We start from the raw sequence: 26,112 nt of genomic DNA on the forward strand, positions 1-26,112 counted from the left end.
TGCTTTTCTGAACATGTCCGTGTTGGCACCGCTTGGCCTCATGTCGGCAGGACACACTCACGGCCATGCAAAGCCAGACTCTGTCATGTGGAATCAGTTGACATCTGGGGGCTATTTGTGCTCCTCTCCTTCATCTGCCCTCACTCAAGCACTTGGAGACCTCACTTAGTAAACCAAGCCTGGAGAAAGAAAGCCAAGCTAATCAGGTCATCTTCTACAGAGCATGGCACATGGCAAGCGCTGCTGAAATGAGGAATGGAACAACCCATGAACCTATTAAGTTTATTTCATGCTTATTTGAGTCTTATGTGAGGGCTGGTCATAGGTTTGTTCTTAATTTTATTAAAAAGAATGGTTTAAACAGTCAAATCTGTGAAAATATTCAGGATATAGAATCTCAGAGGAAATGATGACAGTATGTGTGTGACCTCTTTCTCACGTTGTGTTGGCCATTGGGACTGGAGGATTGTAATTAACCATTTCTAAAGTGAATATGTGGGAGTAGGGGCAGGTAAAAATGAGAGGGAGAGGAAGAACATCCCAAGATGCTCTTCATATGATTCAAGAGCCAATCACAATGGCGGACAGCTGTCCACATGGCAGCCAACCTAGGTTCTTGTATCATTTCAGCTGGTCTTCCATGGAAGCTGATTTATGATGCCAAAGCTGGTTTGCCCCTCCCAAAAAATTGAAGTTTCAGAATAAGGCTGAAAAAGTCAAGAGTCTATTCCATTATTAGCAAATATCCAAGCTTTACCCTAACTTACCATTTTTACACCATGCTACCACCTACTCAAGCTGGACATGACGTTGTTCTTTTGTTCACACCTAGACAATCAATAACACCCTGCATGCTCTCCAAAAGCTGTTGAAAAACACCTCAATTCTTTTAGAATTCTTTACCAGACTCTGTTAGATCATTTTCTAGGAACAACCAGGACATCTTTTCCGTTAAGATTGAGGTCCTATGAGAGGGAGTCCTTTTGCTTCTCTTTCCATAGCAGAAGTTTGTAGAGCTCCTCACACCTTCTCTCCATCCTTGGAGGAAGCCCTGCCCCTATTTCAGGCCAGAGCAAGACCCTCCCTTCTCCTTCGAGTCCCATGATGTCAACCTTCCTAGGGCCTTGCCCCAACATCTGCTCCCTCATTCCTTCCCTCTCCTCGTCATTTCTACCTGCTCCTTCTCCTGCATACTCACTTTGGAAAAATGGTTAATTACAATCCTCCAGGTCTAAGCTGTTAATGCAGTAGCTAAGGGATTTTATTTAGCTAATCTTTTGTATATATGGTTGTTTCTATTTTTTTACCAATGTAAGCCATATTACAATGCACATTTATATTCACTAATTTTTTTATATTTATCTCTTTAGAGTGAATTCTCAGAAGCGCATTTGATAGGTCACTGGATCTGTCATTTTTACATATGATGTATATTATCAAATCCATCCCAAGAAAGACTGTTATATTTTATAATTCATCCCTACCCCATCAGTACATAAGAGTGATTATTACCCAATCATTCATAAAAACTGTACTTTTAATCTTTTTTAGTTGAATAACCTATCTAGTAGGTAAAAAAGAAAGATATGATTATTTAAGAAGTATCTTTGATTGAGATAATTGGTTTCCTTTTGTATACTGATTATTTGTATTTCTTTAGAAAATTACTATTCACATTCTTTGCCTATTTTTCTTTTTCTGTAAAGATTTATTTATTTATACAAGAACTGGGGTACAAGCCAGATGTGCAGGAGGGTGAGAGGATTCACCAGAGACAGAGTGGGGAACAGAACAGGCAGAATCACGAAGTACACTGCTGAGGGGAGCAGCGGGCAAGACAGGAGAGGTTTGCTGCGCCATGTGGGTTTATCCCCGGGGGGGCTGGGATCAAACCCACGTGGCAGAGGCTGCGGACAGCTTCATAGTACGGTGCTCAACTGCCTGCGCCACCAGGGAGGCCCTCTTTGCCTATTTTTCTATTTGGCTTCTCGTTTAAGTTATTGCCTGTCTGTACAATTAAGTATACAGAGATCAACTGCATGTCAATCATGTGATTGGCAAACATGTTTCCCTATTTGCTATTTTTCTTCCAAACTTGTTTATTGTTAGTGTCCATAAAGAAGTAATAACTTCTAATGCAGTGAAATGCATCAGTATTTTCCTTTTTGGTTTCTACCTTCCCTGGAATTCTCAAATAGAATTTTTCAGCTGCTACAATATAAAATATCTTCAGCGGTTTCACATTTACAGTGAAATCTCTGCTCCATCTGGAGTTTATTTTGAGGTACCGGGTGAGGGGTGACCCTTCTGTTCCCAATACTCCCCCTCTTCATTTCCCAGCACAATCCTCCACCTTCGGAGTCATCCTGGTTCAAAAACTTGAGATCCTTCTCTCTACCTGACTCATCCACGCAGTCACCTCACCAGGGAACTTCTGAGCGTTTCTCCACTGTGTGAAGTACTTCCACATCTATTTCCCTTCTTCCCACGAGCTGGGAGAGAGGACCCCCCTCCCACCAAGCTTTCCATGACAGCTCCACATGCACATTGCTGGAGGCACAGGAGAAGCTGCGGACTGACTCCACGTATTTCCGAGGGAGAGGAAAAAAATGAAGCTCATGCCAGTGTCTGGGGCGAGAACCCCACACCCCTTTCAACACATGTCACCCTGAGGTCTTCAACCCCCTGGGCTCAGTCTTCCCTGTGCCCCCTCCTGCGCCCAACTGCTCCAGTGCAAGATTTTGTTAAATTCTCACCTGCCTTGTCTCCGGTGCCCCCACTGTCAACTTCCTCATAATCTACATGGATCTTCCTAAATCACGGTTCTGTTTGTCTGCACAGAACGCTCATCCCCCGAACATGCCTTTGCTTAAAGACCTTCAAGGTACAGCCTCAGCCCATGGCCCACCTCTGTCATCCGTTATGCCCGTGGGTCCAGCACAGGATCTGCCTGTGCTCACACATGACTCGTGTCATCCTACACCCGCCCCTTGCGCCCAGCCCTGTCTTCCTCTTCCAGTTGCCACTGCCTCTCCTTCTGCAACTCCAACATCCCAGCCTTCTTACCGCCCAGCCCAAATGCCATATCCTTTATGAAACCCTTCCTGGAAGCTTCTAGCGGATGTTTTCTTTCTTTCCACTTTAACTTTCCATTGTCCTCTCTCTGTGACTCACAGCTTATAGCTTTTGCCAATGTCTTACTTTTCTTATCCATCTGTCAACTTCTTTGAGCGAATGGATTGCCCTTTCTTTATATTGTTATCACCCATCTCTCAATCCTTCGAAGAGTAACACGGGTACGTAATTTAAAAATAATTAGTGAGTGAATGTGCAAATGTAGGGATAGAAATGCATGGGTGACTGGTGATAATTTTGGGGAAGCTTTTATATTGCAAACTAGATTCTCCTCTTTCTTTTGCTTGCCCCAGCACCTACGCACACTCTAACTGGGTGATTGAAGGCTGGAATCTCACCCGTAGACACCATGACTTCCATTTATGACTTTGATCTACACAAAATGCTGGTGCAACCCCAAGGACCAGATGTCCACATTTCTTAGAAAATGCTCCTTCAATGATGCATGAAGGTTTTGAGTGGGAGTTTTTCCCAAAGGATTGGTTGCATATGAAATGGAAGAGTGTGCTCCCTCAAACTGCAGGAGTGGTAACTGAAGGAAAAATTAAGTCAATTTGGAAGCGGTGGCTTGGATACAAAGTCTTTTCAAGTCTGTGGGTGGTTTTTACAGCCTCCTTACCTGTGATGATCTGAATGCCTTCTGGGGGCTCAGGCTCTGGGTATGCAGCTCTGTCCCTTGAAACAGCAGAGCATTTGACTAGCTCAGCCACCCTCTGCCCAGGGAAGTCCTTGTCCCTCATCCGATGTCTCGGATAGGAGATGAACATTCCTGTGACACATGGAAAGGACAGTAAGTTCAAAGAGAAAGCTGGCAAATCACACCTTCCTGCCCCCAAAGCCAGGATTGCTTTAGAGAGGGCTGAGTGCCAGTTTGCAAGAATTGAGTAAATCAGATTTCTAATGTTTAATAACAGATGTTCTGGCTACAACTCATGAAATTATTTAATATTGCTTTATGCTCTGGTAATAAAAAAAGTCATCTGGCTCCACTTGACCTGGGTTACATATCTTCCTTAAAGGGTCGAAATGATTTGATGCAGTTCTTGGATCAAAAGGGCTGATACTGTGTATGTTACAGGCTGTGGATGGGGTTGCTTGAAGTTTGGGACAGATGTTGGCATAACACAGGCTTTGTGTCCGACAGCTTGAGGCGTGAGTCTGACCTCCAAACTTGCCCTCACGTTGGCCTTCGAAGATTTTGAATGCTCTGGGGTGTTCATTGTCTCCACCCTCTGCATACCTGAAGCCTGGCAGGTGAACAACTGCAGAAAGGCTAACATAGGCTCACCAATCACAATGGATGTGGCTGGCAGGGTCCCATAGCATGATCCCTACAACCCCAAAGGGAAGCAGATACGTAGGAACAACTTGGCCTTTGCAGAACAAGCTTTGCAGATGAGTTTGGATTGATCAGCTGGCTGGAGAGCACTGTGCCTGATGAAGCCTGGTCATAAATCAAAAGATCTTAAGATCTGGAAAAATGGTGGAATTGCCAAGATGACTCAAATCTTGAAATAACCAAGTGAATCAAAAAGATCTTCTAAAGAAGATAGTGGGGATATGAGGTGTTTATCCTTAAAGAAAATCTCATGGAAAAAAAAAAAAGACAAAGGCAAGTGGTTAAAGAGGGAGCTGGTAGGATAATTGGAGCATGGTTCCAGAAGCAAATTGAAGGGAGATAATGGGGGATTCAGGACTATAAAAAGGAATAATCCCTGCAACTTCTCAAAGAGAGTGATAAGTCTTTCCCAGGACATATGATGTCAATACTTAGTAAAATAAAAAGCAAATCCTGAGTAGCTACATAAACACCATATAGGATAATGGACTCTAAACCAGAGCTCTGCTGGACTCATGCATCAGGAAGCAAGGATGCCAGGTAAGCCTCACAGTCAAGTTCTCACACACACATAAACACATGCACACACACACACTCAAGCAGTGGGGACCCTAGGATGCCTGTCCCAAGAAAGTCCTTGTCCCCAAAGGAAAGCTTGTGTCCAGGCCCTCACTGAACTACTGCTCCCTGGTGCCAGCTACCCGTCAGGTCTTGGGATGCAGATGCATTCGGCACATCTGGGTCTGCAAGTAGCTGAAAGGCCTGTTTGGGGAAGTCAGTGTGTGACTAAGACTTCACCCTGGGGCAGAATGGATGCAAAGCATGATGGGATCACAGAGGAGAGAGGCCAACCTGACAGCGCTTGGCTGCAGCCTCTGGGGAGATGCCCTGCTGGTCCCAGAGGCCAGTCTGGAGTCCCTGGCCAACTGCTCAGGGAGGTCCTGGGCTCTCATGCATGCCTGGCTCGGACATCTGGAGTGGCACAGTGACTGGGTTTGCTGAAGCAAACGCCTGAGAATAGACTCAGGGCTATTTCACGATTCCAGTGACATCATGAAAGGTGTAAAAATGTAATTCCAGGTATTTTGGGTTATGAGGACAGAGGCAAAGGAGCACCATGCCCAGCCAGGTAAGGTGAAAAGGGTCTGTGTCTCGAGGCTACAAGGGATCTTAGATGGGGACAGATGGGGACATTCAGCCTCAAGGAGAACCTAGTTCTGGAGGCAAAGAGGGGCCCGCAGGACAACAGGAACCCAGATCTCATCTCCTGGAGTGTCCCTGAGAGGCCACAGAATTTCCTACTCACTTTTCAATTTTAGTAAAATTTGAAGAGCTAAATGAAATGTAAAGGCATAACCTGTCCTGAGTCTGCAGTGACATCATTTTGTAGTACTCATGCTCTAAATGTCTTCTTTTAAACAGAGGTTTCTTCGTATTGCAGGAAATTGGCTTTGCACACAAATATAGGGGATTGAAGGCAATGTTTATCTTAGTGCTTTCCGTAGAAGCCGATGGAAGCTGGCTCCTGACGATGAACATGGCTTTCCACAGTTATTTGGGAGAATGCAACATTTATATCTTAGTTTTTCTAGTAGAACTCAAAGTGAAGACAAAGTGTGAAAACATAGAGGAATGACTTTTTTTTATTTTGAAACATCCCATTTTGAAACCTGCAGCCCAAACACTCGTTCTGTGCCGCCATTTTATCTGAAGCCGACCCCATGCAATCAACTGGTGCAGTGCTTGCAGCCAAGGAAACCATCCACAAATGGTATTTTTTTTTTTCTTATGATTAGACCTGCCCTGATAATTTTCATGAACCAAGGGCAGGATAGGTGGCTGGGAGAAAGAGGGATCACTTAATGTCTACGCTTGTCATTTGAGAAAATTATTCAATATCACTTTCCTAAGGGAAATTTTAATCCTCAACCCTTCAGTCAACTTCAAAGCAGGTTTTACTACTTTAACTTACTCTACACAGAAGATCAGAAATGCTACCAAATATCAAATCTAAAGGCCACAGGTGGCTGCACCTGGGACAGGCACACAAATAAATGAAACCCTGATCACAGCTGGGAGAGGGGGCCAGCTGTGAGGCTGCTGGCATCTCAGAATTGAAAATACAGGGACAGTGTCCTAAGGAACTGGCCCCACCTCACACAGAGAAAGCGGTCCAATTTTTACTTAGTTACTTTTATTTTTGTAATGAAGAGCCATTGTTTTATGTTCTTGCTATTGTTCCAACAGTACAGGATTTCTCTACTCAGGTGTCGTCACCTGTGCTCTCCCACCACCTAGGCCCCCACAGCCCCGTCCCTTCTCACCACCCCCACCTTATTTTTCAAAGTATTTTATTTATTTATTTATTTGTTTGTTTGTTTGTTTGTTTGTTTTCTGTAAAATTGGGGTAGGCCAGAGGTGCAGGGGGTGAGAGGACGCACCAGAGACAGAGTGGGGAGCAGAATAGGCAGACCTACTGAAACACACTGCTGAGGGGAGCCCTGGGGAGACAGGAGAGGTCTGCTGCGCCATGCGGGTCACCTCCCTGGCTGGGGATCGAACTCGTGCTGCAGTGGTGATAGCGCTGGGACTCTATCCGTAGGCCACCAGGGAGGCTCCCTCCAGGGTCTGGTCTCACTGTGTCTTCCCCGGCTGGGAGGTCACAGTGCTCTCCCTCCCGGCCTGGTGCAGATCGCACAGTTCATAGCAAAACTAGGATGGGAATCTCTGTGACACGGATCCAGACTTTGCACCACCAAGTAGACGGCCAAGGTCGTCTGCCCACCGCACCCTGCCTCTGGGCTCTGCCACCTTGGGCACTGGAGAGCGTCTTGGAGCAAGGGGCGGGGGCGGGTGTGACCGGGCCAGGTACGAGGCACAGAACCTGCCCATCTCCCACCTCTGCCCAGACCCAGGCTCGGGTCCTCTCCTGGGGCACAGCTCCTACCTCGACACCCCGTGTGGGAGCCGGGGTGGGGGCCGCCCGGGGTCTGGTTACGGGGTGGGGGCGCACAGCTCCCCGGGGCCGCCCTGGGCCCGCGCCAGCGGCCTGGTGTGTTCCTCCCAAGTAGTCTCTCCCCGTTTCTGGGACTCCCCGAGGTGTGTTCAATAATGCACTCCTCGTTCTGAAGCAGATGGAAAAGTGTTTAAAAAGGTGCCAGGTTTATTTATGGAAGCCTGGGACTGAGTTTAAGAGATGCGCTTTGCCAATATGAAATGTGAACTCTCACAACAGGAAGTGTGTTTTACTGCCTATTTATTTTATTGCCGTATCAGCTGCCCGGAGCTGAAGAATCCTTCCTCTCAGGAATTATTTATTTTCTAACTTCTGAACCAGAACATCTTGACCATCGGCGCTCAGGGTCTCCGCTGCCAGATTCCAACTACAAACATGTGCCTCGCTGTCTTTCTGCGGGGACCCACGGAGTGTGCACCGAGAAACATTTGGGCTCTCATAATTTGTCCTGAATCTTGGTTTTTTTTGTTGTTTCTTTGTTTCTTTCTTTTCTGTTTTTCTTTCTTTTTTTTCCTTTTTTTCTTTCCTTTTTTTTTCTTTTTTTTTTTTTTAATGTAAGTGTCCATGTTGCAAATAAATGGAATCAAGGGACAATAAATAGCACACATCTAGAAACACTTCTTAGAATAACGGAGGAATTGTTGAGCTCGCCCGTGCATCTCGAGACAAGCAGCAACCAGCACCTCCCGGCCCCAGCCAGCACTGAGGTGTCACCGAGAAGGTCTCAGGACGTGGCGCTGCTCCCTGCAGCAGGTGGCAGCGAGGAGAGTCTCCAGGATGGCTCCGTGCACCGCCTCCCCACGCCGGCCTCTCGCAGCGTCCACTTCTCCCACTCTAACAACTTCATCAAATAGACCAGGAATAATTATTCACAAACAGCAGCTGCTGGTTGAAGAAACAGTCGAAGTCATGAGAAGACACTGAACTGGAGCTGAGGAGCGTGGGTCTTCGTCCAGGCTCTGTCGGCTCCAGCATATTCGTCTCCGAGCTCTGGAGCAGACGATGCACGCGGCTGCCCCGCGTTCTGGGAGGCACAGGGGTGCACGGGAATAAAAAGCAGACGGGGTTGGGAGTGTGGAATGAATAATATGAAAGGAAGGAACGGCTATGCCCGAGTTCTTTCAACTTTTAGGAAAACCCATTCCAGTCTGCTCTAGAGCTAGGTCATCTAGATCTTCCGAGCTTGAATATCTGGATTATTCTAGCTCGAATGCTCTGGAAAAGGACATTTTCACACGTGGAGTTGACCTGCAAAGTGCAAACTTGCAAGAGATGCTGGAAGGCAGAAGACGTGTTACAAGGGCACCACCTGCTGGGGATTCTCGAAAACACACCTTCCCTTCCACTCGCGCTCAAAACTCCTCCATAGCTCCCCATGGCCGAGCAAAAGGAGCCTAAAATTCCTGGCATTCAAGGTCTTTTATGATCGAGTACAAGTTTAATCTCAGGTCTCATCACCTGCCACACCCTATATGGGCACAGACGTTCTTGAATAGCATCAATTAATTCTATGTCATTTAGGTATGACATTGATGAGAGAAAAAAACAATTCCTGGCCAGCAGTGAATGCAACAAGCTTATTTGAAGACCTGGTTCAGTTATAGTCCTTCCCCTTAATGTCATAGTTTCCAAGACTCTATTCATGATGAAGTGAGTGCTTACTGTACTTTGCCACTCTCCGGGATAAATTCAAAATTTTCTGCAGTCTCCATCTCAAACCCATTACTAATTCATGCACTAAGTCGGAGAATCACAGAGCAGTTGATAGGGTTCAGGGCCAGAATCCCAGTAGGAAATAGGCTGGAAAGTTTGGGGTGCCCCAAACCCACAGTATGTGGCACATTATGTGGCACTCAGGTGGCCAGCAACTCAAAGACTGATCTGCTCTGTGGTTATTTAAAAGTTTAAATAGAAGAAAAGTTAAGATGAAAACAGGTAAAGGATACGAATACATTTCATAAAATGTGTGTGCTAGATATGAGAAGACTCTTGGTTAAATTCACAGATGATCACAAAAGTCAAATTACAGTCAAGCAACATCACCGTCAGTTCTCAAATTTGGAATTGTGTTTTAAAAACAACGTTGGGTCACGTTAGCCAGTGTCTAGAAATAAGACGATCTCACACACTTTGCAGGTCAGCGGAGAGGGAAAGAGGAGGGAAACTCTTGATTATTCCCCACAACCCTTAGAAATAGGCTTGCATTTTAATCCAGAAATTCTTTTAAAATTATTTTTAGAATATTATCATAGTTTTATAGTTAGACATAACTACTAGGATAGCAACTGTTACTACAACACTGTGACAGAGAAAAAGTGCAAATGAGTTACATAACTAATCGGGTAACTCTGCATATTCATATGACAAACTGACAGAGTTAGAGTTCATAATGTGGCAAAAATGTTGATTGCATATCATATTATTTAGTGAATAACAGAAAATCAAAATCTAGGGCCTCCCCTGGTGGCGCAGGCGGTTGAGCAACCGCGCTGTTGCGAAGCTGTCTGCAGCCTCTGAAGCGCCGTTCGATCCTGGCCGGCTGGCGAGGGTTCCACATGGCACAGCAGACCTCTCCTGTCTCACCTGCTGCTTCCCTCAGCATTATATTTCATCAGTCTGCCTGTTCTGTTCCCCACTCTGTCTCTGGTGAATCCTCTCACCCTCCTGTTCATCTGGCCTGTACCTCGGTTCTTGTATAAATAAATAAATCTTTTTAAAAAAAAAAGAAAATCAAAATCTAGCCTATCCTGTCTGATTCTATTTTTGCTTGTAAAATACATAAGTAGAAAAATAATCAGAATTATTCCAAAATATGAATGATGTCCTATCCAGATGGCAGCAATTTTTATTTTCATTTTTCCCAAATTTCAAAAAATGTTGTAATAAGTCTTATATTTCCTTTTATTATATAATATTTTTAAGGAAAAGATAGATGATAAAACCCAATGAAAACAAGATCCATATTAGGTTGTGTCTGCACATAATTTTCAGTGTGAATTCAGTTTTCATAATTTGTGGTCAGTGCCAACTACAGTTTGATGTCTCTGGGATGCCTAATATTTTCCTCTTTGCTGGGTCCAATATGGATATGATGTGTAGAAATGAAAGCTGAACAGTGCCAGGTAAATATAGTAACCAAACAAAGCTTTCTCTAAAGTCTATAAACACTACTATCAAAAGCCATAAAAACAGTTATATTCATCAACCTGATAATCCCATTATTAAGTTTCCATCTTAACAACATACTTTCCTTGAAGGAAAAAAAGGTCATGCTTAAAAATGTCTATTGCTGAGTTGTCACTAATAGTGAAAGTTTAGAAACAATTTAAATATGCAGTAATAGGTAAGTGGCTGAGAAAATTCTAAGCTATGCATTCAGTGGAAACTTAGGTAATCATTAAAAGAACATCAAAATAACTTACGAAAATGTCAGTGCACAGTGGTAAGACCTATGGAATAATGAGCAAAAAGTAGAACAAGACACAGTTGCCTTTTTGTGTTTATGAGTAAATAAAAATACCTAGACGTGATGAAAGAGGAGAAGAAAATATATAACAATAAAAAAAATAACAATCAAAAAATAGCCTTGAATTTCACTGGTGTTTATTCAAAATGAAAGTAACCTGTGCTCTCTTAGGCTGCGAATCTCTGCCCACGATATAAGGCTAGAATACAAAATCCAGGTTCTCAAGTAATGGAAAAGGTGGAGAATCTCAAGGTGAACATCACAGGAGTGAAACTTCATCTCCACAAAAGCTTCCTAGGCAAACTGTCTCATGGAAAAATCCATTCTGTGACTTTCTCAAAGGATGTGCTTTGTCTGCTAGGAAAAAAAAAATGCAAGTGTTTAGCATCAGGGCAACATATAGGGGTCTGACCTGCTACCCCACACTCTGATTGACTCCACAACTAGACATATTGTAGCAGGAACTTGGATCTTCAGTTTATGTAACTTAATCCATGTGTCGTTTTCTCTTCTACAGAGACACCGGGTTTTGCAGAGCAGCGGACCAACACTCCCTAAGCGACCTGGAGCTCCCAGATCCAAACAAGGGAAGAGAGATGTAAAGAAAGAGACAAATTGACCTTTAATTGAGGGAAGAACGTGCCAACTCTGAGCAGCTCTCTGGAACAGCAGCTTCTCGAAAGACATGCTTCTGCTCTGAAAGAGGTTGGCCCGGCAACTCGCTCACACTCCGCTTGGGGAAAATTCTTTTCAGCACCAGCCAAAATGCCGATCCAGGTTCCTTTGCCTAGCAGCCTTGAAAGCTTGCACACATTTAGAGAAAATATTTTCAAATGACTCTGGAGTTCTGCTTTATGTTTCATGTTCCTTTGAACTTATTACCTCTTTACAATGTCTTGGACTATTAGTTTGGGAACATTTAAAGTTAATGACTATATGGAAAGTAAAACAACACTTTGATGTTGCCCAAATCATTCATTTCTCTCTTTCATACACAGGAGGTTAGAGAAAGCTGGGTGATGCCAGATCAAGTCATTTCAGGAATAAATAACTTATTTGGGGGTCTGTATGGATTGTTGCTGGGGGGAGAAGGGGGTAAATCAGCTCTGGAATGTCAGAGGGAACTGGAATCATGATTAATGAGGGTCAACTTTAAAACTTGAGCACACACAGATAGGATTACTTCAACAGAGAGAAAAGAGTCTGTCTGACCCAGGTGATCCCAACACAGTCTCCTAAGAGGCATCACTCGCAGACCTTGTTGGTTTCGGGGATGCACTGACAGCAAAAGAGCTGGAGAAGACCTCTTTGGGCCATAAGTAGAGAGACTCCAAAGTAGCTTAGAATGTTATGATGGTGGCCATTAAGGAAAACTGGCAGATTTTCTACAAGGTCAAGATTGGAGTCTTTCCGTGAAGCACAGGATGCTCTTCCAGACAACTGTCATTCGCTTGTTTGTTTCTTGTTTCTACAGACAAGAGCTTGGAAGCTATTTGTGGGAGGGATTTCTCTGAGCCTGGGATTGGAGGTGGAGTCAAGGAGTCAGCAAGTCAGTGGGAGAGGATGACCAGCCCGGAGTAGATGCTCAGGTATTGTGAAAAGACCAAATGAGCCTTATATCATTGAATAAACAACAAAGGACAATAGACCGGGGTAGAGTCTCCAAATCATGCAAGAGACCCAAAGGATTTTCAGCAGAAACTCTAGAAACCATTGTATAGTTCCAAAGTCAGTTACATATGTATTTATGCACATTTAAAATTGAATTGTGTATAGAGAATAATAAAATGTTGCATCTCTTATAGAGTTTCTGTTATTAAAAGGCAGTCTGTTTAAGCAATCAAGAATAAGAGGCTGTGCATTCATTATCTGGTCACTGAGCAAATATTTGTTCAACATCTACTCTATGTTTGGAACTGACCTACACAATGAGATATGATGGTAAAAATACAAATAAGGTACCAGTTCTCATGAAATTTATATTCCAATTGCAGGAGATAGACAGCAAGCAACAATAAGTGAAGACTATTAGGAGCAATGAGGACAATAGAGGAAAGAGGTATGATAAGGGGTGAGTGATAGAGTGTGAATGAGGATGGAATCACGTTGACTGAGAAGCAAGGGAAGACTCACTAAGGAAGAGATGCTTGAGCTGAGCCTGTTAAGACAGATATATAAAGATAAAAGGAGAATATTTCTAGACAGGAAAAGCAAAGACCAGCTTCATTTGTTCAAGCAACAGAAAGTCCCAGTAGATTGCAAAGGGGAAGAGTAAAGATGGGTGATTTCAGAGACGTAGGTAGGGACAAGGTGATACTTTTAAGCCAGAGTAGAGAATTTCAGTTTTGTTTCATAATAGAAAACTACTGGAGAGATTTCAGCAAGGATAACATAGGCAATGCCTCAAGAGATCACAATCACTGCTTTGCTAAGACTGGATAGTAGAGGGATAAGCATAGAAGGATTGAGACGAAGCAGGGGGGGTCATGATGCTCTGAGTAAGAAATCCTGGTGTTCTGGACTAGATGCTGACAGTAGCAGGTTCTGGAGATGTGAGACAGCAGAGTTGGGGTTTGAAGAATTAGACAGTGCTACCCCAGACTGAGACAGGAGAGGAGGGAAGGAACTGGCTTAGAAACAGCAACATATTTTGGGGAGTGCCTGAGAACTCAGAACTGCATGACCAATGGATTTAGGTGGCTTGCAAGAATTTTCTAGAGGTGAATCTTGCTGAATCTCTAGGAATGGGTAGAATCTGAATATATGTTTTAGAGTGCGTAGTTGAGATTGATTTTAGAGTGTGACTTGAACATTTTTTGTTACTTCATTTCTTCCCCAACTCCAATCATTAGGGGCATTTTTGCTGCAGCAAATGTACTTGTTCTATAATATTTCCCCCTTCAATTGCATCCTACTCTTTTTCTCAAGTAACAATAATTTTTAAAAATAACCATTGTACAAAGGAGTTGATGGAGTAGAGCCATTTGAACACTGGATTGCGTTATTTGAACTCTATCCATCACCATATTCTTCTTTCCTCATGTTTAATTGAGTTGCCAGCATCTTCATAAGTAGATAAACTTGGGGAGCAGCACTTCACACCTCCATATGTGCACGTGCTTCACTCACCTGCCACCAAACCTCAGCCCATCACCTCCCACTTCCTATCCTTCTCTTCCCTCACCCCTCTGGTCACAGGTATGTTTTCCAAAGAGTCTAAGAATTATTCTCCTTGTTTTGCCAGTTTGTTTTCTGTGCAAGTGCTGCGTGTCTTTGTTAACCTTCCCCACCCTGAACCAAATATCCTGTTTCCTCATCTTCATCTCTCCATCGATTGGCAGTCCCTTGACAGAGAGGTGCAAATCGTGTTTTGTTTTTCTGTTATTTGGGAGCCATGGGGGTGCTGAACTGTATTGGGTTTTTCTTTACCATTTTTAACCTTGGAGTCAGGAGTGTCAAGGACAGGGCAAGCACCCAGCAAAGGTTTTTATATGAAATCTCTAAGCAGATTAGCTCACGGTCTGGATTATTGAATTGCACGTTCTCACGTCAATGAGTACTGGGTTGAATGGTGACTTCCCAAAATAAATGTCCACCCCTAACCTGTAAAGATGACCTTAATTATAAAAAGGTCTTACAGATGTGATTAAAGACCTCAAGTTGAAGTCATCATGGATTATCTGTGTGGATCCGAAATGCAAAGACAAGTGAGCTTATAAAAAAGAAGGAAAGTCACAGACAGAGAAGGAAAATGTGAAGACAGATCTGGAGGGTGGATTTACATTGTTGCAAGCCAAAGACTAGCTGGAGCCAGAAGCACCAAGAAACTGGAAGAAGCAGGAAAGGAAGGATTCTCTCCTGGAGCCTTTGGGAAAAAACATGGTGCTAAGGACACCTTGGTTTCAAACTTCTGCCTCCAGAACTCTGAGACAATGGATTACTATTATTTCACCTGCTGAGTTTGTGGTTGTGGATTTGTCATGGGAACCCCGGGAAATGAACACACAATCTTCACGCCCAGTTCAACTCAGCTGTCAATGAGTCTGCTGCACTGTCTCGTAGGGCTCGCTCACGCATACGTGACTCTTTCCCAGCAGGCTCCCTTATCCAGGCCAGTTCCAGAGTAGACAGGCTTCTAGAATTCAAGAAAAAGCTACAACTCCAGGTACATATTCAGCCTAAGAGAGTGAAGGTGCTCAACTGGGGACTGAACACCTCAGACACCCCAGAAATGTTGATAGCACCTCCTCAACGACAAAACCCCAGAATATTCATTTAGAGGGTTGGTGACATTCTCCAAACCTCTGAACACCTCGTTTTGAGAAAGGGAACAATGTTAGAATGGATGGTAGACCTGTCACCATTCCCCTAGGTTCTCCTGGGTGTGCCAGACAGACAGGGCAGGGAAGAGAGCTGGGGAGAGAGCAGGAATTTCTGAGCATGAGAAAGAGAAGTCCAGAAAAGAGTTGGATGGAAAGCAACTCACAGATGAGAGTGCAGTGACCCCAGAGCTTCTTCAGCCAGCCTTGTTATCAGCCCAAGTGGTGACTTGAGGCCGATTTGTTCCTTTCTGTCTCTGCTCTGCAATTAAATATAGTAACTGATTCTGATTTAAACAAATTGCCCAGACAAGTAGCTTTTAGTTCCACACTATTTTATTTTTTAAGTGAGAAATTCCTCTCCCTAATTTTTGGTGAAGCTGGAGCTATTATTGTTGTTGAATGAAAGCACAGTCTATTAACAGTTCCTCGGTAAAATTTAAAAAAAGGTCAACATGCTCTTCCCAAAGACTGCAATAAGTTAGAAAGACAGTGGTACATAAAATGAACCAGATGATCTAATCTCTGATTATTTCATACAAATTTTTAAAGGGCGAATCTTCTCATGTCCAACTTTCAATATGTCTCCAACTGGATGACCCAGGAGAAATCCATGCTTCACTCTTAAGTCCATGATTAAATGAGAGGAGGGAAGTCCCTTATCTTCTGACTTCAATTTCTTTTTCAATTTTTAGTTTTATGAGGAGACTGTGTACAAGTCACTGTTAGGTCAAACCATTTTTGTCCCATGATGTGAGTTTTCCTCTTGGAAGTGACCCCCAGAACATATTCTGGAGTGAAACTCCATATCACAGAGAAAGTGACAACACCAGAGTGAGGAAAACACTTGCCAAGCCTGTCAGCAAACTAAAGAAAAGGAAGATGTGTTGGACATCAACTCCTGCTAGTTTTTCATTAGGTATTGCGCCTCGGTTTTCTTTTTGAAATTACCTCATTGTCCTGTGAGTCAAGTATCATTATTGCCATTTTATAAAAAATAAGAATAAGATTGAGAGGAAATTCCACATTGTTTCACTGCCAGCCACTTCCTTCGTGGTCCTTTCCTGCTCTCCTAGTCATCTTGTCACCAACCAGAGTCCAGCTCCTATGGGGGACCAACTTTGAGGAGGTCCCCATGGCTGCCTCCTGGTCTCCACACCCTTGTGTCATGTTCTCTCCTTGAGTGCAGGTGGTATCTGTGACTTGTTTCTATAGACAAGAATGTGGTAACAGTGAGGATATGCCACTCTTGTGATTACATCAGCCTATATAAGACTCTCTCACTAGAGGACTGGCCCTGGAGACCTTCTCCCATACCAGCTTTGAAGGAGTCAACCACCTTGTGGAGAGAGGGTCTAAGGAGACCATATGAGAAGGAACTGCAGGTAACCTCTCAGAAGTGTGGATTGTCCTTGGTGACAGCCAGTCAGAGCCAGGACCACTGTCCTACGGTCCTAAGAGATGAATTCCATCACCACATGAGCCAAGTTGGAAGTAGGTTCTCCAGTAATACCTTCAGTGGAGACACAGCCTGACCTACGTAACAATTGGTCCCTGGTGAGACTGCACAGCAGAGTCAAGACTTGACCCACAGAAATAATGAGATAAATGGGCATTTTTCTAAGCCATAAGTTTGTGATAATTTGTTTCTCACTTGAAAAAATAATACAACATCTATGATAATTCAGGTGCTATAGAAGGAGCTAGAAATCATTAGGAATAATTAGTAGGAAACTGTCCTCATGCTCAAGTTTGGGGGGGCAGATAAATAAGTAAACATATAGTTATAATGAGGGTAAGGCATTCTATAAGATTTTGTAAAAACTGTGTATGACAGTGAACAGTAATGAAACACGAGGGGATTTTCTAACCCCTAGTTCCCAAAGATTCCTTCATTTTTCTACATCTCAACCCTCTCTCAGAACCTTCATTCATGCCCCCCATGTGAGTTCTGATGACAACCCACACTAAAACTTATTCTTAGTGAAATAGAGCAAAGAATGTGCTCCCCAGTGGCTGTTTTCCTCTCCTTATTTGCCAGGTTATATAGTAAATTTTGCAGACTGCCCACAAGTCGCATGGATCACATGACTAAGTTCTGGCCAGGGGTGTGTGGGTGCACCCCTTCTCTGCCTGGTCGTTCAGGCAGAATGGTCTGCAGAATGAATGAAGAGGGTCTAGTGGAAGACTCGAGGGACCAGAAAATGGGAGAATCCTGGGTCTTCAGACCACGTTGTGGAAGGATGGTGGGAGTGAGTCATAGTGGGACTCCATGAGGTTCTGGGTTGTTGCTGTGGTTATTCTCCAGGGGCGTTGAATTGAACTGGTATCAAATACATATAAAAGGAGAGGACCAAGGGCTAGAGGCCATTTTCCCTGCTGTGTCTAGCTGTCTTCCAGACCTTTGGGCTCCCCAAGTTAAACCTCATCTGACATCCATCTCTTGGGGCCCTGAGTGTGAGGACAAAGACGTGGCTGGACTCTACATATGAACAGCTCTTTGCAATCTTGACCGAGGAGAGCAGCAAGGCCAGAGCTCTGATCTTCCCATCAGCATGGGCTCCCCTCCCTAACCAGTCAGCTCATTTCTTGCTATTTTCTAGGACCATACTTCAGCAGGGAAGGCTTTTTCCAAGGGCTATTATAAACTCTGGGAAGAAGGCCAGAATGCTTCATATTGTAATGGAAAATAATCCTTCCATCCTCAATCTGCACATTTTATTTAAGGTGTGAAAAATGCTTTCCCAGCTTCAGCCAGGAGCATTCAGGTCTCCATAGGGAACTGAGCTAAGAGGGGTGGGGGCAATGATTAGGTGAGGGAGAGAACCCTCCCTGCAGCGGTTTCCAGGGGAGCAGCAAGCATGCAGGCAGAGGAAAATAAGACTTGACCTCCAGTCTGCTTCGTGTTACATGCTCCCACCTTACTCTGGTGCCCGGAAGCCCCCACTCACATTTGGCCTGGAACCAGAGGGGATGGAATGGAGGACCCCAGCCATGGAATCAGGGTCTACAAGCCATAGGGTTGCCTTCGGAGGCTGGTGCTATCACCGATCAAGGGCAAGTGGGGCAGAGAGGACCTGGTCCAAGTGAGCCTTTGAAGATAATGGACTAACCCTCAGATCCTCCCATGTGAGAGTTGTCAGAGAAGCTGAAATCAAATCATTTTTCCAAGGGAAAACAAAATAGGTCACTGGTTGAAACAAAATAGGTCACTGGCTGATGGTTGAGTGTGAAGTCTGTAAAGTTTAATAGTTCTGGGTCCTTATGAAATTACTTCATTATTATGTGTCCTTAGATATTTCTGATGAAATATTTCATTTTGAATAATGGTCCCCAGGTGACTAGGTAATATACGATAGTTTAAATTACAGACAGAGACCATCAGGCACAATGATTTGATATTTGTTTGGCATTAATATGGTGAGTTTCTTCTACCCCTTTTTAAATATTTTTCAAAAATTTCAATGAACCGCTAGCAAGGCTTTCAGGAATGAATATTTTAAAAGTATGATTTACTTTAGAAACATTAATTTGCAAGATTTTAAATTTCCTTCTGAAGTAACATTGAATTTTTTTCAAACCTAATGATGTAAGATTTTAAAAATATACCTGGCGCCAGGTTCTGGACCAGCGAGTGTAATCTCCATTTTACTGATGAGACAGCTGTAGCTCAGAGAGTTTATCTCACAAGTTCAAGGTCTGCTAGGGAGTAGCAGAGTTGGGATTCTCTCATGTAGGATAAAATATTCCTCCTTAACTCTGGTGAGGTTATTTAAAGCTTTGGGGCTTCCTGCCCTAGGGCTATGAGGACATGCTGAAGTGTTCCACATTCACCCTGACATTCTCCTACCAAGAGAGGTTTTCTCATCCTAGTCAACACTTATTTCTCTGTGTTCAAACATGAGGCAAGCACCCCTCATCAGTGTCTGTTCCTTGAACATCTCATCAGGTAGTTCCTAATGCTTTGTAAACATCTCCTCATCTTGGAAGAGCTGACTCTTGATAACCACCACTGACCTCTGGGTATCAAGCACCCAGAAAAGCAACTTACAGGCATTATTTTATGTGACCCTTAGACCTAATTTATATATATAATAAATGTCATTAGTTCCACTTTACAAATGATGAAACAGAGGCTGTAAAAATTCAGTTACTCCCTGGAGATCACTTAGCAAGAAAGAGCCCCATGCTGGGTCCTGTCAACTCTACACAGTGGCTCAATCCTTTGTGTCTTTCTCGTTTCCTTTTTTTCCTACCAATATCTACAGCAAATCTATTAGCTAGTTATACTAGATAGACCTCAAAATAAATCCTCTTTCTAAGTATTTCATATCATCTCCTTTGTTATGTTCCCATTCAAGTGATCTAAATTTCTGCAGAAGTCTGAGAATTCATTCTCTACACAGCAACCAGAACGGTCTTTAAAAAAAAAAAAAATCTTACCCTGACAAACTCCTACTGGTTTCTCATTTCTCTTAAAATCTATACCTTGATGTCCAAATGACCCATCCTTTGCCAAAACATTACATACCGTAATAGCAAATAAAACTCCCACTCTTCATGTGCACATTTCATTTTATGTACGAGTTATGAGCTGAATCATGCCCTGCCCCCCAAATCCTTATGTTAAAGTCCTGTTACCCAGTATCTCAGAATGGGACTGTATTTGGAAATGGAAAGTCTTTTCATGAGGTAATTAATGTAAAATGAGGCCATGTAAGTGTTTCACACTCCAGTATGAATGGTGATCTTATAAGAAGAGGAGATTAGGATGTGAAAGCACAGATAGTAGAATGACCATGTGTGGACAGAGTGGAAAGGTAGCTATCTGCAAGCCAAGAGAGACTCAGAAGAATGCAAATCTGCCAATACCTTGATGTAGGATCTCTAGTCACCAGAACCATGAGAAAATAAATTTCTGTTGTTTAAATACCTCAGGCTGTGGTATACTGTTATGGCAGCCTGTATTATTCAGGGTTCTCCAGAGAAACAGAACCAATATGGAGGGAGAAAGGAAGGAGGAAGAGAAAGAGAAAGCAAAAGAGAAGTTGGAAGCTGAGAAGTCCCAAGATCTTCTTGCAAGCTGAAGACCCACATAAGCTAATGGTGTAATTTAGATCCAGTCCAAAGACATGACAGTGGAAGACCATGGGGAAAGGTAATGGAATCATCATGATCTGAGTCTGAAATCTTGAGAACCAAGTATGCTGGGGTTTGAGGGCCAGACAACATGGATGCGTCATGTCATGCAGAAGGGATAAACTCTTCCTTCCTCTACCTTTTCATTGTGTTCAGGTCAACATATCCTAGCAGACTGGATGATGCCCACTCCTTCGAGAAATTTTCCTCAGTCTATTGATTCAAATTCTCACTTTTCCAAAACACTTTCACAGACACACAAGGATATCTTTGCTTGATCTGCTGGGCATCCCTTAGCCCAGTCAGCTTGACATGTAAAATGAACCATCACACATCTCTAGCAAGCTAATGTGATCTGAAAGCAAATGCTTACCCAGCTTTAGCCAGGAGTATGCAGATCTCCATGCGGACCTGGGCAATCGTTAAGGAAAGAAGTGACTCTACCCTGAAGCATTCACCTTGCCCAAGTTCCCTTATCCACAAATATCTCACCTCTCTCGTTGCCTTTTTTTCCTGATACTTTCCAGAGAAATCCTGACTATATTTTCACTAAATGGTCTCTCTGGCTATTGAGTTTGGCAAGCTTGTCTTACTTTTTTAAGTTCAATTACCAATGAGACTCTCACCTAATCACAATCAATGAGCTTTCCCTCACTGTTTGCATTTATTTTTCTTCACTCTCTAATGTGATTAATGTATCCATTCACTTAAACGTTTCCTCTGATGCAAATCACAAGAGCAGTGCCTGATTCACAAATAGCACTTCATTAAATCTTTGTTAAATGAATGGATAGATGGTTTTTCTGGTTTTGTCTCTTGGTTCCTCAACATCATATTTATTTTATATAGCTGCACTATCATATATAGGGCCTGTCATAAAGTATATTCTCAATAAAAGGCACATAAATTAAACAGAATCACTGAAAAACTTTGAGAATCACTAAAAAATACTGTGAATGCTGAATAAGTGAAATTAAGAACATATTATATATATGGCATGCTTATAAGTCTCTTCTTTTATGGCTTTGAAGTTGAGAAGAAATATGTAAAGAAAAGAAAAATCTGTTCTTAATAAATAAGAAGATTGAATTTTCACAAAGGGTGTCAGTAGATATATGAGAAGGTGATCTGGAAGGTCACAGAGCCAAACCAAGGTCCTGTCTCAGTCCTTTCCTAATCACCAACATCAGCCCAGAACATTCCAGAACAATCTGCTGATCTCTTTTTAAAATTGGAAATTAATTAATTCCTTATTCCAAATATAAAAAAGGAATCTGAACTCTAGAGAAGGCCACAGATATGTCCAAATTTCTTAAAGGACCAAACTGAAGATAAGAACACAGCTGGACTTTTGGCTTCGTCCATACCCCACTGTCAGTACAATCTCTGTGAAAGTTACCACTCTGCTACTGACTTCAATCTCATTTAACTTCTCCATTGTATTTAAATGCAATTTGACATACTCAAGTCTGTGGAATGAAAAAAATAGGTCTAATAACTGTGGTAGAGACTGGACAGATGGCCCCCAATCTGGCTTCCCCTTTTTGGACAAATAGTTGAATCACAGCTCTCATGTAGAAAAAACTGGGTCATATTAAGAGCTTTACAACATCCTTTCTCTCACTTCTTTTTTCCATGGTAATTTTAGAGACCTGGTGTGCATGATGGTGGAGCCATTGTTTGGAAGATACATATGACCCAAAATGACTCAATGAAACATAAAATATATATTTATTAAAAAAAACGCTCTTTTTCATTCACCCTCCACTATTTCCTCTTCCCAAAAGTTATCACTGCTAATAATTTCTCAGATATCCTTGCAGAATGATCACAAATAACTATCATTGTTTAAAAAATGAAGTAAATAAAATAAATTATGGCCAGTGAAATGTTGGTGTTCTTAGTTAAAGCAGCTTTGTGATACATGTTCTTACTAAAACTAATTTGTGCAGGATTTCTTAAGTTGGTCATATTTGTTGTTTTGGATTATGGATATTTTATTTCAGCATATAATAAAATATAAAATAATAGATTTACCATATAATCTAGCAATTCCACTTCTAGGTCTCTACCCAAAGAATACAAAGGCCTTAAATCAAAGGGATCTATGCACTCCTGTGCTCATTACAACTCTCTTTACAATAACGAATTTATGTAAATAATCCAAGTACCCAAGAGCAGATGAGTTGATAAAGAAGATGTGGGGTATATATACAATCAAAAGCTACTTAACTATAAAAAAGATGAAATCTTGCCATTTATGACAACTGAAACAGGAGTGAAGTAAGTCAAAAGGAGGCAGCCAAATGCCATAGGATTTCACACATGTGGGATACAGAGAAAACAAAAGAGTAACAAAACCAAATCAAAACAGATAAATGACTATAGAATTGAAGTTACCAGAAGGGGAAAGAAGGGATGGGAAGCAAAGTATGGAGGGGGTCCTATAGGCTATGTGGAGAACAGTGGGTGTCTTAATGATGGGCATGTTGTGGTCACAGATATCTGAAGAGGGGTAAACCATACCTTTGAATCATGTATGGTGCTGTATACCAATGTTACCTCAATAAAGTTAACACAAATTTTAAAAAGAATTGAAGAAAAATTCAAAGCATTCAAATGCATTGTTTCTCTTCCTCAAACCTATTATTGGTAGTTGTATTTGTCATTTAATATATATAATGTAATTAAAGATTATAAAATATATAAAATATAAAATATATAAAATATATTTAAAATATATATTAAAATATATTAAAAAATATAAAATATATAAAATAAAAATAAAAAAGAAACTATTGTTCTATTAAGAAATAAAGAAAAGACACTGAATAAACTTCAGTTGAATCAGATTTGGTTGAGGCAGAAATAAGACATTTTCTGAGTTATGTGTGTGTGTGTGTTGAATATAAGTTTATATCTCATTTAACTTTTCTCACTTAACTTTTATGCCTTAAAAGTTTTATGACTTCTCATTTCAACTTTTATGCCTTAAAACAAAAACCATTAATTTAGCTAATTATTTTGCAAGTCATTAATTTGACTTGTACTAAATATCATATCGTCCCACTGGCCAGGCTTGGCTGATCTTGGTGGGCTTGTTTATGTGGCTACAATCAGCTGATGGCCAAGGACAGTTTAGGTGATGATGTCATCACCCCCGATGGTGTCATGACCTCCACAAACTAGCCCAAACTCTCACATTAAGTTACAAGAAGTGAGCCAAAAATTGTCTGTCCAGTTTGTATCCATGCTTGTTACCTACTCTAGCATTGGCCAAAGCAAAGTGTTGGTCTAGATGTGTTGTCAACAGGAAAACACCACTGAAAGGCAGAGACGTCTGAACAAATGAGAACAAATCTAGGTTAAAACTACAGAGGGATAATCATGGGGGTGGTTAAGTCACTGAACAGGTGACTTTAATTTCTTTTTCCACTTTAAAGAAACTAAAAACACAATATCATAGATGACACAGGAATAGTTTGCAAAAAATATGTTTGCATACTTCCTCCCTCAAATATACTGTTTTGATTAAAAAAACTACTGGCCCTGGTTCTGTACATTTGTCCACTATATTTATATTCTGGCTCTACCATGGTAAGCCTCCCCTTCATGTAGTTGAATCCGTTGAATAAATACTTGATAGTGCATTCCAGGAAGTGATTTTATATATATATATATATATATATATATATATATATATACACACACATATAAAATATACATATGTGTATACTATATACATGCATATATACATGTATGTAAAGTGATATGTAGTATAAAAAAGATAGCCTAGTATATAATATGAACTATAAATAATAAATGTTATATGTTATTTCTATATCATCACACAAGCAAAAGGCATAATTCAACTGGAAAAATACATTAACTAAATGTGAGATATTGATTAAATTCTTATTAAATAATGTGGCCTTACAAAATTATATTTTTGTATTTTTTATTTTATTTTATTTACTTCATTTTTTAAATGATTATAGTCATTTGTGATCATTCTGCAAGGATATTTGAGACATTATTAGCAGTGATTACTTTTGAGAAACAGTGGAGGGTCAATGAAAAAGGGAGGTTTTTTAAATAAATATATATATTTCTAGTGGGTACAAGCTTTGTTTTATGCTGTTATGTGTTTTTCAGTAAATAAATTTTTAGGGAAAAAATTGAAAAGATGCAAGTAAATAATATGAGAACAAAGATTGCATTTGCAATCTGAGTGATAAAAGTTGTAATTATGGGAATCACTACATATATTTTATATCTGTAAACTTGAAGTATCTAAAATAAGCGGCTTTCCCCATTTTCTTGAAATCAGTTTGGAGCTATGGAGCAAGAACATTGAAAGTATCCCCAAGTATCAAATGAAAGGAAACAGTCACAGATCATTTCAAAGATTTATGTGGAATGACATTGCAAAACTAGTTCTATTTGAACACAATAGAAAATATATATATTTTTATAAAGAAAACATCTCCCTTTTTCATTCACCCTCCACTATTTCTTCTTCCCAAAGGTAATCACTGTTAATAATTTCTCAAATATGCTTGCAGAATGATCACAAATTACCACCATAATTTAAAATACAAAATACAGAAAATACAAAATTTGGATCGGAGCTAAAGGTCTAAACTAGAAAAATACTGTTTAAACTAGCAGTGGTATCTAGAAATATTGTGTGAACCTATCATTTTTTTCTGAAGATTTTTATATATGATCATATGGTAAAAAAATTCAGTATTTAATGCTAATTGACAAAAAGCATGTTTTGCATATGATCTGATGCTAATTTTTATTTTTAAGTATATGGAATATAGTACAGAAGGCACATGTTCAATATTAATAGTAACTGTCCCTGTGTCTACAAGTTTGCCCATTTCTATATGTGCTTCTGTTTCTCTTAGACTAATTTTCCGTATTTCACATTTTCAATGATGAATTTCTTTTATGAGAAAAATACAATATTTAAAAATGTCTAAGATAGTCCTAATAATGTATATCAAGTAATACATCCATTAATGTCACCTTCTGTTATATTGCTCATGGTAAAAAGCATTTTTAGCAATGTTATCAATCACTACTCAGCATTTTTTTCATCATGAGTTCAATCATTATAATAAGTATTTGTATCTGCAGTAATTTCATACAACGATTCTTATGACAAAATTGAGGAATACCTTCCATAAAGATATTGGTAAAATGCTGGCAGGGTTTTAATTATGTATTTTTTTCCTCTAATTTTTTAATTATACAATACTGTGAGAGGTCAAATATTTTCAGATATGAATTTTCATGCTAACTTCCTTTTATTTATTATAAGAGTAACATAAGTCTATTATAGAAAAAAAAAGAATGTGCAGATAATGGAAGGAAAGTGAAATTAAAATCAACTGTATTCTACCACATTGAGCTAACAGTTAAAATTTTGGTGCATATGTGCTCACAGTTATGTGTATTACACAGCTTTACATACTAATACTTATCTTTCCATGATATGTCATGCAATTGTCAATTTTAAGTTCACATAAAATTTTATTATGCTAAGTTGTCATAGCATATATGAGACAATTTTTATTAGAATAAAAAAAAGATATTTGAAAAAGCAATGACATTTAGCTTGAAGATTATCTTCATTAGAAATGTTTTACCCAAACAAAATTCAGAATTCTTAACTCAAGAAGTCTGT

The 26,112-nt window shown here is 40.9% G+C and overlaps 1 long non-coding RNA gene across 3 annotated transcripts in view; it reads right to left on the bottom strand.

Annotated features, from left to right (window-relative positions):
• The window catches only part of LOC119259531 (uncharacterized), a 98,259-nt gene that overhangs the window by 42,329 nt on the left and 29,818 nt on the right, over positions 1-26,112 (bottom strand). For 2 of the 3 annotated variants that reach the window (XR_005128481.2, XR_008554161.1), the window contains exon 3: positions 3,755-3,904. The exons of the other annotated variant lie outside the window; for it this stretch is intronic. This is a non-coding gene — a long non-coding RNA (uncharacterized LOC119259531). The remainder of the gene's footprint in view (positions 1-3,754; positions 3,905-26,112) is intronic. 3 annotated transcript variants of the gene reach the window in all.

This window comes from Talpa occidentalis, unplaced genomic scaffold (assembly GCF_014898055.3).
Source record: "Talpa occidentalis isolate TD23 unplaced genomic scaffold, MPIMG_talOcc4v2.1 talOcc4.5, whole genome shotgun sequence".
Taxonomy (NCBI): Eukaryota; Metazoa; Chordata; class Mammalia; order Eulipotyphla; family Talpidae; genus Talpa; species Talpa occidentalis.